This window comes from Coptis chinensis, chromosome 5 (genome assembly GCF_015680905.1).
Source record: "Coptis chinensis isolate HL-2020 chromosome 5, ASM1568090v1, whole genome shotgun sequence".
Classification (NCBI taxonomy): domain Eukaryota; kingdom Viridiplantae; phylum Streptophyta; class Magnoliopsida; order Ranunculales; family Ranunculaceae; genus Coptis; species Coptis chinensis.
The window spans coordinates 45,623,729-45,638,816 of NC_141460.1; the positions used below are offsets into that span (position 1 = coordinate 45,623,729).

Sequence of the window (15,088 nt, forward strand, 5' to 3'; positions counted from 1 at the left end):
AGTCGAATGACCTGCATATCAAGTAGAGCATGTCTTAGAAATCAGCGACTTATGCCCAGTCTCTGAAGACCAGATGAGTCAAACATGGATGCAGCCCATCATAGAGTACACCCAACACGGCACACTCCCAGAAGAGCATGCTAAAGCCCGACAGATTCCATATTAGGCACGTCGCTATTGTTTGCTGAATGACAGATTGTTTCGAAAATCTGCTGGCGGACCTCACTTGAGGTGCATAAGCCCAGAACAAGGGCAGATGATCTTTGCTGAAATTCACGAGGGAGAATGTGGAAACTATGCGGGAGGTCGCTCTTTAGCCCACAAAGCCATCTCCCAAGGATACTTTTGGCCTTGAATGCAGATCGATGCCAAAACATATGTCCTCAAGTGTGTCAAATGTCAAACTTTTGGTCACAATATCATCCAACCAGCTCGCGAGTTGATCAGCATTGCGGGCCCTTGGCCATTCCACATGTGGGGCATGGACATCATGGGACCGTTCATCCCACAAAAAAGCACCAGTTTCCGCTTTGTGTTAGCAGCAACCGATTACTTCACTAAATGGGTCGAAGCAATCCCTTTGGCACATGTTAAGGAGTCATATGTCAGAAACTTCATTTGGACTCACATTATCACCAAATTTGGTTTGCCACATACCCTGGTAATGGATAATGGTTGCCAATTTAAGGGCAGAACAGTCAAAGATTTCCTGGCCAAGTGGAAGATAGTTCATGCATTCTCCACTCCTTAGTACGCTCAAAGCAATGGCCAAGCAGAGGCCAGCAATAAAGCCATATTGGAGAACTTGAAGAAGAAAATTGAAAAGAAGAAGAGCCAATGGCCCAACCAGTTAGAGAACATTCTATGGGCTCATCGTTACCCACTTCGCTCCAAAGACAGCGAAGTCACCATTCTCCTTATGCTATGGCACGTAAACCGCCATTCATTCGAAATGGATGACAATCACAACGACACCGTCCGAGCTTGTCGAGTCGGGACACAATGACTTAGTACTAGCTCACGAGGTCGATTTGTTGGAAGAATGTCAAGACCTAGTAGCCGTCAGAGTGGCATCTTACCAACAAATCCTAAAGAAGTCCTATAACAAACGAGTACATCCTCGATCCTTTTAGCCTAGTGATCTAGTCCTGAAAAAGACTCAAGATGACTCCAAGTTAGCACCAACATGGGAAGGACCGTACATAGTAGATCGAGTTGTTGGCAATGGGGCATATTGGATCAAGACGCAAGAAGGGAAACCACTACCACGCCCCTGGAACACCTATCTGTTAAAAAGATTTTATCAGTAAAAATGTGTTATTGTACAATTCATGTTTATTATGTATAAAGCTCAGTAGTTTGCTTATGTATGTATCATCTACCAATCTGCTCAAGCAACATCAGTGACAAAACCAAGTTCGCACCAGCTCCCTCGCCAGTATCTACACACTCGCGCACTCTCACGTGTCCGAACGCTCTCCGTGAGCAGCACATTGTCATAAGCTAAAAACGTTCTCAGGAGCTTATAGGCTCATAGCCTCTCAAATTTTCACTAAGTTGTGGACCTATACTCCTAGGATCAACTCAATGAGAACGCTCTCGTGAGCAAAGACGCATTATAAGCTAAAAAACGCCTCGGGGCTTATAGGCTCATAGCCTCTCAAATTTTCACTAAGTTGTGGACCTATACTCCTAGGATCAACTCAGTGAGAACGCTCTCCGTGAGCAGCACGCTGTCATAAGCTAAAAACGCTCTCAGGAGCTTACAGGCTCATAGCCTATCAAACTTTCACTAAGTTGTGGACCTATACTCCTAGGATCAACTCAGTGAGAACGCTCTCCGTGAGTAGCAAGCTGTCATAAGCTAAAAACGCTCTCAGGAGCTTATAGGCTCATAGCCTCTCAAATTTTCACTAAGTTGAGGACCTATACTCCTAGGATCAACTCAGTGAGAACGTTCTCCGTGAGCAACACACTGTCATAAGCTAAAAATGCTCTCAGGAGCTTACAGTCTCACAGCCTATCAAATTTTTACTAAGTTGAGGACCTATACTCCTAGGATCAACTCAGTGAGAATGCTCTCCGTGAGCAGCATGCTGTCATAAGCTAAAAAACGCTATCAGGAGCTTACAGGCTCACAGACTCTTAAATCTTCACTAAGTAGAGGACCTATAATTCTAGGATCAGCTCAGTGAGATCGCTCTACTGTTCAACATGTTAACAAACAAAACGTTTTCTTACAAACCAAAAGCCCAAGCTCCATAGCCACGTCACACCACAAACATCATAAACAATACACTAGCTACAGGCAATCAAGCATAAGCAGAATAGAGCATTCCATACATTTTAATCAATTAAACTGTTGGCCCAAGACCCAGAAACCAGTTCACGAATTCACCGATCTGCTGGGACTACCCAGGAAATCCAGATCGGTAGTTCTTATAGGCATCACAAAACATCGAGCTGCCACTTTCGTAGAAGCGAGCCCGTCAGGTAGCTGTACCAAAAGGCGAACTGCTCAGGCAAGCCTAAGAAACCAGCTCTACTGTTTAACTCTCTAACAGAGAAACAAAATAATAACACATTCAAATAACAAAGCAAAAATCCTCGTCAATGCTTACAAAGAGAAGTCCAGAACATCATCGTCCTGCCTCAGCAACAACATGCTTATCCCTTGGTGCAGCACTGGTAGAGGGGAGACGACTCGCATCATGAGCAACAAGGGCGGCGGTACCTTCAGCTTCCTAGTCGCGCTCCTCCAGTAGCTCAACATACAGCTCCGCTAGCACAGCATGATCTTCACAAGTTCGATCATACTCCTTCTGCGCTTTGCGAGCTACCGCTTGACACTTTTTGGCATATTCAGTCACCGACGCCAGCTGCTCCTATAGGTCCCCCATAGCCTTCACCAACACCTTCTTCTCATTCAGCGCCTCCTGGTGTTTGTTCCTCAGGGACGACAGCTTCCTCTTATCGGCTTCACAGGCAGCATGCACCCTCGCCAGTTCAGTCACTCCACCATCACTACCATTAGAACGCTGAACAGTTCGTTTTAATCTATCATAACCCGCAAAAAACTGCACGAGGAACAACATTTTTCATAAACCTCATGCATACAACAATAAAGCGTTACAATCAAACAACTCACCAAACAACACGCTGCATCGGAAGTCTTTAGAGTCATTTCCAAACTTTCATTCACTAGTTCGTCTCTGTCACCATCCAGCACTATCCCCTCTAATAGACAGCTCACTATAGAGGCGTAGTGGAAGCTACAATCGAATGCTTCACCACACACTTCTTCCCCGTCTTCCCAAGGTAGGAGAAGTCGCGGCCCACGTCACCAGGACGCGGAGACGAGCTACCAGATGCAGCCTGTCGATTTTGCCCTAGATCATCACTCCCTCCACGACTTGGAGACCTAAACACGAAACCCTCAGGTCGCCTTCCCCCCTCCACCTTAGCACGCTTACCTTTTCGAGAGTCAGAAGTATCAGCCTTATGCTTACCATGATTCCCAAGCGGATGGGGCCTGAAGTCCATCTCCTCCATCACCAGAGGAGATGCTTCCCTCACCCCCCCTATCACCACCAATAGCGTTTTCACAACGCCTGGCCATGTTACAACCTGTAAACAAACCCACTATATCAGTGAACGGTTGGGAATCCACAACACTAGTCTCTAACAAACAAAACAGGTCAAGAAGAACACTAACCTTAACCGAGCAATAGAGGTGCAAGAGCAAAGAAATGGGAGCAACACAACTCGAAGACGAAATAGTGCAAATGCCTCCACATTTCCCCTAACAACTCTATTTATGCCCAAGTAACATCTCTTCCCAAGGCAAGTCATAATGGCATCGAGACGCCTAAACGCCAGGCCAACTGGCAGCCATCATTTCATATCTCCCGACAGCTTATATTCCTACACGTGCCAAGCACGCACTATAGCTCCAGTAACTACCTGTTACAGAACGCTTCATACGTCCTCCAAATATGTGCAACCCACAACGCGTAAACAGAATAACAAGCAAGTCGGATCAACGAATTAATAGGTCGGTCATACGCAAAGCTAGTCGACCAAAGTAAACAGCCTATTTCTTATACAAGCAAATGAGCGAACAAACGACTATAATAAAGCCGCAGTTCGCTGACTAACTGAGCTGCTGAGTCTACTTAGGAAATCCAGCTCAGTTAACCACCAGTCATAACTACTTGGACTCCCCCATATATTCACAGGAGCCAAGCAGTTCATTATTGTCTCAAACATAAATAAATACGAACTGCCCAGGTTACCTTGGGAAATCAGCTCTATTGTTTCAAGGCCAAAAGCCACATACAAAAACAAATTTATACGGCCATCTTCAAATAGCATGGTCAAAACTTTCAGTAAGGATAGCATCCAACGCCTGTTAAGAGCTCGGATCACCATAAGTTACGACAGCTGCTTCAGTTACGGTCATATCCATGTCGCTCGAAACCGGAAGCTGCTCAACCACTGCACCAATAGACGAAGGCATCACGACTTCAGGAATAGCACTAACCTCTGGGAGTGACTCGCCCACACGACCACCCCGAGCCCCACGTTTGTGCTCTTCTTGCAAATCGTAATACTTCCTCTCCAGCTCCTCTATCTCAGCACGAATACCAAGATAGGCGTCCTTCGCCTGCAGCACGATGGTTTTACACTGTTCAGCATAAGCAGTCGCAGCAGCCACCTTATCCTTTAGGACATTCACCTCACGCTTCAACTCGACCGATTCATTGACGGCCGATGTCTTCTCTAGCGTCAACGACGTCAATGTCGTGTTCAAAACCTCTAGTTCTTTCTTCTCCCACTCCTCCACCTCACGAAGAGCAGCGAGCTTGTCCCTCAGGACCCCGACCTCATTCTTTTCTAGCTCAGCGAACTGGGCAGCCGTCTTCAATTTCTGGTACCCAGCAATCAGCTGCAACGACTCGCATAGTATATCAAGTGAGCATCCAGCAATAACACATAGTACAATAAGACAAACAAGTTAGAATACAGGCATGACTCCCCAGGCACAACGCCTTATCCATCCCCTTCAGATTCGAGTCCAGTCCTTTGGAATCCAAATCCTTCCTATCACCGTCCAGCATCATTCCCTCCAACAAACACGCAGCTATAGGGGCAGATCTGTAGCTGCAGTCCGACCTCTTCAAATAGCATTTTTTGCCAGACACGTCATCCACATACATCAGATTGCGCTTCAGCTCATCCGTTCCCCCACTGGAATGACCCTTGCCAGTCTCTCTCACAACAACCTTCCCCTTCATCTTTCCAGAAGCATCTCCAGCGACCTTAGACGGAGCAACCTCCGCAGTATCCTCACCCAGCACACTGAAATCGGGCATCGGCCTCGCCCTCGAGCTACGAGCCGCCCTTCCCCCAGTTCGCCCTTCACCACCCCCCATTGCGGTCTCAGTTACCTTTGCAACCTTGGAAGGTCGAGACTCTGGGTCGTTATTCTTCCTTGTCAGCAAGCGCAACTCAGGGATTTCAAAGAGGACGTCGTCCCAATCGAACGGAGCATCCTCCTGACCTTTCCCAACTCGAGACCCAGACGCACCAGACCCCCGGTCGCTTGACCCCAGAATGGCTTCAGTTCCTATCTTCCCATGTTACCAGATCACTCCTACGCTTGTCCATCACAGGCTTCCTCGAGGTTCTCCAGCTCACCTTACCCCGCGCCCTGTTCTTTTGCACCTCCCTCTTCTCCCTAATCATGGGTCCTCCCCATTCTTTAAAGAAATGTGCAACTTCAGGAAGCTTCGCTCTTTTCTCAGCTCGTGTCAACCAAGCGAAACTCTCAATCACTTCTCGGCTCGTCTCCTTCTCTAGGGCGATATCTGCAAAGACAACGAAATACACATATCAGTTCAAAGTCAACCGATGTAAGATCAAGATTTTCAGATAGTGTACAGGCACCCACCAGTAAAGTCGCATATTTTATTGTCCACACTAAACCCACTCACACAGTAGTTTCCAACAAGCAACAACGGTCTTTTATCCAAAGACTCGTTACTCACACCATCCAGAACGCTCGACAACTTAGCTCGGGTTTGCAAGCTAAAGTTAAGCGATCGAGATCGCTTTAATGAGAAATGCTCAATAATATCAGCGACCTCTATCCGGTATTCACCGCTGGCGTTCAACAGGTCAAACACCTTGAACAACCACCAAGTATTACCCATGAACTGAATAGGCGCCTTGCCACAGTGATTCAAGAACTCACAAACTAGCTTCAAGAAGGGTATCGTCATGTACGCCCTCAGTTGCCCCTCACAGATTATAACCCCATAGTTCGGTGGGGTGTACCTATCACTATAGACCAGAGCGCTTTGGTCGGGCTCATGGATCTCCAGACCGCTTACGGTTATCCCATACTTTTCCCGTAAATAGGGGAACGCCCTCAAAGCGTGTTTATCCACAGCCCGAGGCGGCAACCCGCTAGAAGACGACTGATAAGAGCCCAGAACTGTAGTTCTAACCCCTTAACAATCATACTTTTAGACCAATTATGACGGTAATAAATAAGAGTTAATGCTGGTTACGTGTTTTTATATATTTCAGGCAGTAAAGTCAATTATGTGCAGAAATGTGCCATTTTGGCGAGATAAAGAAGCAAGGGTTGGTTGCTAAGAAGTTCTGTGATAAAGGCCAAGATTCAAGGAGACAAAGCCTTTCTAAAGCCCGGTCAAAAGCTGAAAAGTTAACACGGGCAGAAACAGAGCACAAGTCAACAGAACTTCCGAAGACCATATCTTTGGACTCATGCCTCGGAATTGGGCCTACCTTACGTCAAAACGACCAGCTCGGAAAGAGCTTTCTAATGGTCTAAGCCTTGACCCAATCAGAGGAGCAGAAGTAGATGAAAAGTCTGCTGAAGTCAAAGCCAGCTGAAACGGGCTCTGTGGACTGAAGAAATTGGGCTTTGGGCTCGATTTTCCGGCCCAAAACATGGCTCCTCAGCCCATGCACGAAATTATGGATCTGGTCTCCTCCCTTGCATAAAACAAGACTTAGCTCTTAAGTTAGATATAGTTAGATAATCTAGAATAGAAAGTAGCCATTAAAATAGCTTGTACATCTAGTTTTTTAATTCAATTAGTTAAATTAATTAGTTTCATACATTGTTTTGGATTAATTTTTTGAATCATAGTTCTTCATTGATTAGATAAATAAAATAGTTATTTCTTGTTCATTTCGATTTTGTCATTTAAAATTGTTAGATCTAATTTCAATTGTTGTTATTCAATTCTTAGTTATTAATTTAGATTTTAATTATTGTTTAGTTAAATTTAATAAAGTTATAATCTTTATATTACGTCTAGTTTTAATTCACATCGTAGTATAATTCCCACCATTGCTCTCATTAGACTTTGAATAGATTAGTCAATCTAGGAAACTTGAATGCTAAAGAACTAAGAGTGGAACGAACTTTTTACTCCACTCTATTTTGATAGAATTGAGAATATAGAAATTTTTGATAGAAACGCGTAATTAAGTTTAGTTTTTCTTGCGTTTAGAGTTTCATCGCTTTATTCATTAGTAAAACTACTCATTTTACGTTTATCAAATGGCACCGCTGCCATCTTAGTACTCTTTAGTATTGTTTTCTTTAGAATTGATAGTTTTTCAAAGTCCCATAACCCACCCACCCTTGTTTGGATTCTCACTGTGGTTGTTTGTTTCAGCTTTGCAAGTTTCCATGAAAAATTACTCGGAGCGCACCTGCACCCTAAGCAAGCCAAAGAGGAGCGCACCCTGCGCCCAAACGCCTGGAAGGCTGAAGCCCACCGCTACCGCCAAGGCAAAACACAACGCATTCTCCTACACAAGCCCGGAATTCCAACTTTTGCTGGAAATACCACCTGCCTACCAAAGGCCAACTTGGAGCCACCACCCGCCGACGACGGTTAGAATCCCAACTTTTGCCTGAGCGCAACCTGCGCCCTGTCTAGGCCTATTCTGAGCGCACCCGCGCCCTCTGCTGAAACTACCCGATTTCCACAGGTTTGTTTCGAACTTCCATTTCTTCAAAGTTTTCAGTGTTCTAACTTGTTATATACACTGAGCACGCGTAAACAAGACGCTATTCATAAGCGAAGCAAGGAACTTTCAGGTACCCTTTTCTTCCACACCTCGCATCTTCCGTTAGAGGTTCATACTAGCATATCAGGATTGTTTGGAGTGTTGTTGTGTTTCATTAAGATTGGTCTTAGCCTTGCATGAGATTAAGGTCAGGCCGAAGAAAAATGCCTAACATAATTAACAGACAACGTCAACAAACACGCCTTTCTAGTATAGCACTCACTACACCTCTAGCTAGCATACCACACACCACACCTGAGATTATGGCTGAAGAAAGAGAGTCTCCTCTCTCAGACTTTTACAAAGCCTTGAGCGATAGCCCTAAATCTTGCATCGTTCTATCAGACCCAGTGGGGGATTTCCAAATCCCCCCAAATATATTTAATTTGTTACCCATTTTTCATGGGTTAGACCATGAAAAACCTTATCAGCACATGCGTAAGATTGACCAAGTCCTTACTACATTCCACCATCCTACGGTTGGTGTTGAACAAATTAAAATGAGGGTATTTCCCTTCACCTTAGCCGATAAGGCGGCATCTTGGTTAACTGCACAAACACCTAATTCTGTGGACTTGTGGGCTAAACTTGTTCAACTGTTTATGGAACATTTTTACCTACCACTGAAGACCAATGAAATGCTTTCCAAGATTCATTTCTTTCGACAGAATCCTCATGAATTATTTTCAGAGGCTTGGAATTGTTTCACCGATCTACTTATAGAGTGTCCACACCATAACCTCGCGAAAGACACGTTAGTTCGTGCCTTTTTCAAAAGACTTCTACACCACCATAAAGAAGTCCTTGACATAATGAATGGTGGTAGTTTCTTAAGTAAAGGAGCCTCAGAGGCTTATAAATTTTTAGAAAATCAGACTAAGCGGAATAATTATTAGGGGGTAGTGATGATATCTCCCGTTCCGCTGGTTTTTCTACAACAGCTAAAGCCGCCGGTATGTTTGAGATGAAACCAGATCCAGAACTTAAAAATTTAATCGAATCTCTAACTAAAAAGGTAGAGGCTATTTCTGTCCAACAAAAGCCTATCCCCGTCATGAATGTCAATTCCAACCTATGTAATTTCTGTTTTAGTCCAGAGCACCCCGATTCCTATTGTCCTTTTGTTTACGAACAACAAACATTACAACAAGATAACGTTTGCTCAATTAATAGTTATCCTATTCCTAACGCCCCTTGGAGACAATACACCAACTTCAGTTGGAGAAATAATCAACAAGTAACAACTCCAGGGTTTAATAATCAAAATGTTAGGCAAGCAAACAATTATAACCAACCTCCATCATGACAAGGACAAGGTTAGGGTAATTATATATAATAATTATAACAACCAAGCGCAACCATGACAAGGTCAAGCACAAGGTCAGGGTAATTATAATAATTATAACAATAATAATTATAATGCAAATCGAGGTATCGTTTCGGTTAATAATAATAACTATCACAACCCACCCATAAATAATCAACGTGACATAGTTCCTGTCACACAACCTATAGCTAACACTCTTCTACAACTGGATCGTTTTGATACCTTTATGCAATCTCAACAACAGATTTTGCAAGCCATCCAACTTTCCTTACAGCAGCTAGCTCAAGAGAAAGGGCAACCCAAAGGTGTGTTTCCAGGACAAGCGATACCTAATCCTAAAACACCAAACACAGCCTTTGAGGTGAACGATAATACTAGTACGGAAAATGTAAATGTAGGTAAGCTAAATGCCATCACCACTCCCGTTCTGGTAGAGTGGTTGATAACAATGTAACTATGCCTATAGTTACCCCACAAGTAGTCCCTACACAGGAGATTGAACTAGATACCAAAATGGAAACTCAAGAGCCTACCCCCCTGTAGAGGTACCGGTTAAACCACAACCTAAGAAACAAAAAGCAAAGGTTAGACATCTAGTTGAACCATACGCTAAGCATAGAGACACCACCGTTTCCCCAGAAATTAGCTATGTTAAAATGAGATACAAACTTTGACGAGATTAAGGAAGTATTCAAGAATCTAACGATTAACCTACCCTTTCTCGAAGCAATTAAAAATTACCTCACCACGCTAAGTTTCTTAAAGAGTTGTGCACTACTAGGCGTGGACAAATATTCCTAAAGGCGCCTTTCTAACCGAAACAATTTCCAACTTTAACGAAACATAATGGAATTGTGAAGTACAAGGACCCGGTTAGATCCCTCCCCATCTGAATGCACCTTAGGAGATTCTCACACGACCACCGCTTTATTAGACTTGGGGGCAAGTGTCAACTTACTCTGTATTATTTATACAAACAAATAGGTCTATAAGAGATGCAACCTACTCAAATGACGTTGCAATTAGCGAATAGGTCTATTAAGTATCCTAAGGGTGTGGTTGAAAACATGCTAGTTAAGGTCCAGAATTTCTACTATCCTGCTAATTTTGTTATCCTCGATACAGAAGTCATTAATGACTCTGTTACGATCATCTTAGGGCGTCCATTCTTGGCAACTGCCAACGTGCTTATAAACTGCTAAAATGGTTCGATGTCCTTGTCTTTTGGCCATCTTTCGGTTGAGGTAAATGTTTTTAAAATAATGAAACAGTTACCAGATTCGTCTATTGATGGAGAGATTAGCATGATCGAGAGCTTAGCTCAAGATTACTTTAATAACACATTTCCAGAAAACCATGTGCATAAATTCCTTTCTTTTGGAAGTTTAGATTTTGTCAATGACACCTACGTACAAGAAGTCAACACCATCTTCGAGTCTACACAAATCGTAGAACCTCCGGTTGCTCCATATACAGAGTTTGAAGACCTCTTTGCTTAAGCAAGTATTCATTACTCAAGATGAGGACACCCCAGAAGCTTTTATCGACATACCAACCACCCCGGTACTTAAACCTCTTCCTCCTGAGTTAAAATATATTCAATTTGATCTGGATGGTAGCCATCCGGTAATTATATCTTCTCTGTTATCTAAGGAGGAAGAGACACGTTTAATCAGGGTGATTAGGATCGTTCTGCGATTGGTTGGTCCCTAGCCGATATTAAGGGAATTGACCCTAATGTGTGCACTCACTATATCCATTTAGAGGATAACGCAAAGACTTCTTGTGAACCTCAGCGTCGTTTGAACCCGGCCATGAAAGAAGTGGTCAGGGAAGAAGTCTTACGGTTACTTGATGCGGGTATCATATACCCAATTTCTGATAGCGAATGGGTTAGTCCCATTCATGTAGTTCCAAAAAAATCAGGGATTACAATGGTACGTAATGCCAAGGGTGAATATGTTGCCACATATGGTCCTATGAGATGGAGGATCTGTATTGATTACAGACGTTTAAATGCCATGACACGAAAGGATCATTTTCCCTTACCCTTTATAGATCAGATGCTAGAACGTCTAGCTGGTCATGTTTTTTACTGTTTTTTGGATGGCTACTTTGTCTATTTCCAAATTATTATTGATATTGATGACCAAGAAAAGACTACCTTTACATGTCCTTTTGGAAAATACGCCTATAAACGAATGCCTTTTGGCCTTTGTAATGCTCCTGGTACCTTACAGCGGTGTATGCTTCATATATTTAGTGACATGGTAGAGCGTTTCATGGAAGTATTCATGGATGATTTTTCTATCTATGGAGACTCTTTCATTGACTGCCTGTCTAACCTATCTAAGGTTTTGACACGGTGTGAAGATAAGAGTCTAGTTTTAAATTGGGAAAAATGTCAATTCATGGTAAAAAAAAAGGGCATAGTACTAAGTCACATTGTATCTAGTGATGGCATAGAAGTTGATAAGGCCAAACTAGACAAGATAGCGACTCTACCTATACCACGGACTGTCCGTGATATTAGAGCCTTTCTAGGCCATGCAGGTTTTTATAGGCGCTTTATCAAAGATTTTTTTCAAAATAGCTAGGCCGCTAACTAATCTGCTTTTAAAGGATGCCATCTTTGATTTTAATTTTAACTGTAAACAGGCTTTTGAAACTTTAAAAGCCGCCTTAACTTCTGCACCCATTATACAGCCTCCCAATTGGTCTAAACCTTTCGAACTCATGTGTGATGCTAGTGAATATGCAGTTGGTGCGGTCTTAGGACAGAAACTAGATAATAAATCCACTGTTATTTATTATGCTAGTAAAACTCTAAACGATGCTCAAAGAAATTATACAACTACTAAAAAAGAATTTTTAAGCGTCGTTTATGCTTTAGATAAGTTTCGTCCTTATTTGGTTGGTTCTAAGACCCTAGTTTACACGTACCATGCAACCCTTAGGTACCTTCTCGCAAAGAAGGGTGCTAAGCAGAGATTAATCTGATAGATTCTCCTCCTGCAAGAGTTCACATTAGAAATAAAGGACAAAAGAGGGGTCGAAAATGTAGTTGCCGACCACTTATCTAGACTGACAAAAGACAATGATAGTGATTTTGAGTCCATACCCGACTCTTTTTCTGATGAGTATTTGTATGCTATTTTTTCTACACCATGGTATGCTGACATCGTGAATTATTTAGCGGTTGATGTTATTCCTTATGATTGGTCAAGAAATGAACGTAAGAAGTTCTTGGCCAGAGTTAAGCTATACTACTGGGATGAGCTCTACCTATTTAAGCATTGTACGGATCAGATTATTCGTCGTTGTATTCCCCAGTGGGAATATAATGAGGTTTTCTCATTCTGCCATGAAAAAGAGTGTGGTGGCCATTTCAGTGGTATGGAAACAGCTGATAAAATTCTATAATGTGGGTTTTATTGGACTACTCTCTTTAAAGATGCCCAAGTGCATTGCAAAGCATGCATTCGTTGCCAACAACTTGGGCGAATCACGAAGCGTAATATAATGTTATTGAATCCAATCTTGGTGGTAGAAATTTTTGACGTATGGGGCATTGATTTCATGGGTCCCTTTCCAGTTTCCCACGGCTTCATCTATATTCTAGTTGTCGTGGACTACGTGTCTAAATGGATAGAGGCCATGGCTTGCCGTAGCAATGACCATAAGACAGTTGTGTTTTTTGTTAAAGAGTATATTTTTTGTCGATTTGGCATTCCCAAGGCCATTATTAGTGATGGTGGAACACATTTTTGCAACAGAGTTGTTGCATCTCTAGTAAAGAAATATGGAGTTACACATAAGGTAGCAACTCCGTATCATCCACAAACTAGCGGACAAGTAGAAGTTTCTAATAGGGAAATCAAAAAGATCTTAGAAACAACTGTAAATCCTGATAAGAAAGACTGGTCAAAGCGTCTATCTGATGCCTTATGGGCATATAGGACTGCTTTCAAAACTCCTATAGGTATGTCTCCCTTTAGACTTGTATTTGGGAAACCTTGTCATTTTCCCGTTGAATTGGAGCACCGTGCTATGTGGGCTATAAAAAGCCTTAACTTCAATTTTGATGAGGCGGGTGTCAAGCGCAAGTTGCAATTGAATGAGCTTGAAGAAATCCGTAGCGATTCTTATGACCTCGCAAAGGATTATAAAAGCTAACATGAAACATGTTCATGATAAGCAAATTTTGTGCAAAAAGTTTGTGGTAGGTCAAAAGGTCTTACTTTACAATTCCCGTCTACATATTTTTCCAGGGAAATTAAAAACCCGTTGGACTGGTCATTTTCTAGTTACTGAAGTCACCCCTTATGGGGCAATCACCTTGGTAAATCCCAAGGACAACAGTAGTTTTCAAGTAAATGGCCAACGGTGGAAATATTTTCACGAGCTATTGTCCCCTGATGTAGAGGAAGTCCTTTTACCTGTCTATGAGGACTGACCTTTTTCATTGGTGTACTTCCTTTCATTTCCATATATTGGTAAGTGCACCATTAAGATAATCGGGCCCTCCCTATGGAGTGTGTGGCTGTAAGTACCGGATCCTAAGTCTACGTTTAACATAATTCACGTTTTCCACTCTTGCATGTTTTCTAGATTTTTGAGTCATGTTCTTCTATGGTGTGAATTATGCATTTAATGCTTTCTTGTTTTTCTTATATTAAATTGTATTCATAAAATATATATATATATATATATATATATATATATATATATATATATATATATATATATATATATATATATATATATATATATATATATATAACTTGTTAAAATCACAAACATAGTAAGTTAAGAAGTCTCGGGAATCTGACTTTAAAAGACCTACTTTAAAAAAAAAACAAAATTTCTCAACTCTGTGTCTAAAATTTGTTTGGGGGTGGGTTGTTCGTTTCCATCCTGGATTGTTTAACTTTCCAGTAGTGTTGTTTAGGCCGTTTAATTGTATTCCGATTCGGATTGACATTTTCTATTTACGTTAGATTTCATTCGTTCGTATAACTTACATCATGCACGCACTTTGAGGCATTTTCCATATTATTATATATCACCCACGGTCGGAATAGAGTGTTTTATGGATCATTAGATTGAAAATTCTCTCCTGATCATTTCCATATCTCATTCGCAAAAATCAGACCAGTAACGAAGCGGCAATTTAAGTTTGAAGTTGCGCTAAAAATCGAATTTTTTATGGGATTCAAATTGGGCTTGAGCCCAAGCCCACAGTGCAACCCAAGAACGCATCGCGTTCTTCTTCCTCCTCTTCTTCAAACCGCCATTAACAAAAAAAATAAAAAAGCTTCAAACCTAAAATAAAAATAGAAATAAAGATAAAACCTAAATACAACCACGCCCCAAGTTTAAACCCACCCCAAATCTCCTCCTACCTACACCCATCACCACCTCCACCGATTTCAACAACCAAAAACCACCGGAATTTCAAAAATTTCGAACTACCACCACCACCACTACGCCTCCTACCATTATTTTTAGTTAGAGTATTTTAAAACTAGTCTCCCTACCTTATTCCAACCAACAAAACTTATCAAAACTCCAATGGCTCAAAGACGTCGCATATTGCCGGAGCACGCATTTACTGCCGACCACTTCGCGCCGTTTTACGGTGAC

At 42.1% G+C, this 15,088-nt stretch overlaps 1 protein-coding gene across 1 annotated transcript in view; it reads left to right on the top strand.

The window, feature by feature from the left end:
- Positions 1–15,088, top strand: part of LOC147497652 (monofunctional riboflavin biosynthesis protein RIBA 3, chloroplastic-like) — a 116,941-nt gene that overhangs the window by 90,086 nt on the left and 11,767 nt on the right.